This window comes from Elephantulus edwardii, unplaced genomic scaffold (genome assembly GCF_000299155.1).
Source record: "Elephantulus edwardii isolate Elephantulus edwardi_28Jun2011 unplaced genomic scaffold, EleEdw1.0 scaffold00060, whole genome shotgun sequence".
Taxonomy (NCBI): Eukaryota; Metazoa; Chordata; class Mammalia; order Macroscelidea; family Macroscelididae; genus Elephantulus; species Elephantulus edwardii.
This window is the reverse complement of record NW_006399810.1, coordinates 7171971-7175198: the sequence shown is the minus strand read 5'-3', so window position 1 is coordinate 7175198 and position 3228 is coordinate 7171971. Positions and strand designations below refer to the sequence as shown.

At 35.8% G+C, this 3228-nt stretch overlaps 1 protein-coding gene across 1 annotated transcript in view; it reads right to left on the bottom strand.

Moving 5' to 3' along the window:
- RBM33 (RNA binding motif protein 33) overlaps positions 1–3228 on the bottom strand; it is a 212209-nt gene that overhangs the window by 66854 nt on the left and 142127 nt on the right. The gene's annotated exons all lie outside the window — the stretch shown is intronic.

The following is a 3228-nucleotide window of genomic DNA, read 5'->3' as shown; positions in this document are numbered from 1 at the left end:
TTAAAGAAATTAATAGTTCTTAAAATTTTCTATGAAAACATCAAGTAGTTAATTTCCTATATCCCAAATATTCAACATAGATTCTTTCCTATTAATTTGAGAGACCAAATGTCTGATTATATGCTCCTGTGAAGCACCTTCTTATATCTTTGCACTCTGGTGCCCAGTTAACACCATGTAAGTGATGGCAATGAAACAGATTTACTTCAAAAGAAGAAAACAAAACTCAATTTGTACCACAACAAAAATTAGTGATCTCTGAATAAAGAGAAAAACATGAATTGTTTTAAAAACCAATTTACTACAAAATAAAACAATAAAGTCAGATTAATTTAGATTTAATAAAAATAAACATTTTTCAATAACTATATACTATTAGTCAAACTCTAGAAACTAAAATGACTTTCAGATGGTTTTCAAATACTCATCAATATTTTTAAAGCTACTTAAATTTACACTTTTTATGACTCAATAGTTTTCACTATTTAAAAGAGGTAATTAATTTTATATATAATCAACAATTTTTTTAACAAAAAAGTGGTTTTTTTAAAAGAAACTTGTATTCTTAACCCTACTCCTCAAAGACATTATTAGTATTCTGACAATAGAGGGCAGTATAACATGATTTATAGAGCTATTTTTTTTTATTTTATATTGGTTTGCCCACAAACTTCATATACATTATGTTTCATACTAGTCTTCATTCATATTGTGTTTCTTACAATTATTCCTATGCATTACATTTTCTAAAATCAATCACAATAGAAAATTTTTAAATAAAAAAATTTTTTAAAATATTTTTATAATTTATGCTTCAAAAAGTAACTTAAAATTTTGCTTGAGTTAATTTACAAAACGCACTGCATGTTTTATTCATTTTGTTTTATAACAATTAAAATTAATGTTACTCATTACAAAGTCTAATCAAAGCCTTATTATAGATTATCTTTCCCTTAGATTGCCTTAACAACCATGTATTTGTTTTCTACCCTCCCTCTCTCTCTTTCCTCATCCTTGTTAACCCTCCAAGATTTTCTGTGTGGAAACCTTTCCTTAGCAAGGTGGTCTCATACCATAATTGTCCTTTGTGTGCTTGATTTATCACACAGCATAATCTATTCTAGATCCATCTGTGTTGTGCAGGATTTCACAACCTTAGTGATAGTTTGTCAGTGATGCACAGATCAGTTTTTTTAGCCTGCACTGCAGTGCACTCATGGACACTTGGACTGAAACAAAGTTATTTATATCTTCACTTTTAAAAAATTACTTTCTCCCTCAAAGTTCTGCCATCCACACCCACTGGACTCATTCATACAAACACTCTTCAGTACAGAGAACATAAAATGTCATGAAAATATCTTCTAACTGAACAAGAAGGCATGCAGCTTCAACTCAAGACCACTAGTACAGTGTTAAAATGAGCTTCCTCACAACATTCCTGTTGAATATGAAGCAGCCAGAGAGTCTGTGTTCCTATTTTCAAAGAAAAAACCCCATAAATAAGACATATATCTTTGTGTAAAAAAAAAATAAAAAATTAATCACCATTGGACTAGGCCTGCCATTGCCCTGTCTTTTTTTGGTCCTTACTGGATCTTTCTCATTTACTTTACCCACCCACTCCCTTTACCCACTAAACTGGACAATCCTGTGATTTCATCCCTACCCATACTTACCCTTTGGCTCCCACTCCCTACTTGCCCCCTTGGGTCCCTATATATGGTTTACTAGTTATCCTTCTTAAGTCTGTCCCACTCGAATTTCAAAACCATCTCAGGAACAGGTTTGAGGCCTTGAGCACCAATGAGCATAGACTAAATGAGTTTTGGGAGGATATAAAAAAAAATCGTACATGAAGAATGCAAAAGATCATTAAAATGGCTGAAGAAGAAGAAAAGACCAAGATGGATGTCAGATGAGACTCTTGAGTATTGCATTAGAGGGCCAAGAAGCCAAAGCTAAATGAAAAAATAAAGAAATCAAAGAGCTGAACAGAAAATCCCAAAAGGCAGCTCGGGATGACAAAGCAATATACTATAATGAAACGTGCAGAGAGCTGGAGTCAGAAAAATCAAAAGGGCCACACTCGCTTAGCATTTCTTAAGCTGAAGGAGTTGAAAAACAAATTCAAGCCAAGGGTGGCAATAAGTAAAGATACTTTGGGTGGAATATTAAATGATCCAGGAAGTATCAGAGAAGATGGAATGAGTACACAGAGTCACTGTATCAGAAGGAATTGCTGACACAGAAGAATTTAATAAAATAACATATGAGCAAGAGCCTATAGTGCTAAGGGAGAAAGCTCTAAAGGAATTGGCAAAAAACAAGGCTCCAGGAGTTGACAGCATACCAACTGATTTATTTCAACAAACAGACGCTGCTCACCAAGTTGTGCCAGGAAATCTGGAGGACAGCCAACTGGCCAACTGACTGGAAGAGGTAAATATTTGTTCCCATTCCAAAGAAAGGTGACTCAACAGAGTGTGGAAATATCATTGATCTCACCTGCAAGCAAGATTCTGCTGAAAATTATCCAAAAACATTTGGAACAATATGTCAACAGAGAACTGCCAGATGTGAAGGCTGGATTTAGAAAAGGTCATGGTACTGGGGATATTATAGCTAATGTCTTCACACCTTTTCAATATGTATGCAGAACAGATCATCTGGGACGCTGGGCTTTACAAAGAGGAATGTGGCATCAGGACTGGTGGAAGAGCCATTAACAACCTGTGTTACGTGGATGATACAACCAAGCTTGCTGAAACTGAGGAGCACCAGAGCGCTTGCTGCAGAAGGTCAAGGTCTGGAGCCTTCAATAAGGATTGAAGCTCAACATCAAGAAAACAATGATTCCCACCGCTGAGCCAACTGGCAGTATCAGTATGGATGGTGAAGAGATTGAGATAGTTAACAGTTTTCGTTTACTTGGTTCCACAGTCAACATTCTTGGTTACAGAAGCCAGGAAATCAAGAGACGAACTGCACTGGGAAATGTCAGCTGTGAGGAATCTCTCAAGAGTATTGAAGAGCAACAACATCAGCTGGAGACTAAGGTGCGCCTGATTCAGGCTATAGTCTTCGCAATTATGTGCTATGCATTGGAGAGTTGGATGGTGAGTAGGGATGACAGAAAGAGAATTGATGCCTTTGAGCTGTGGTACTGGTGAAGAGCGTTGAATATACCATGGACTGCTAGGAAAACAAACAGGTTTGTCCTGGAGA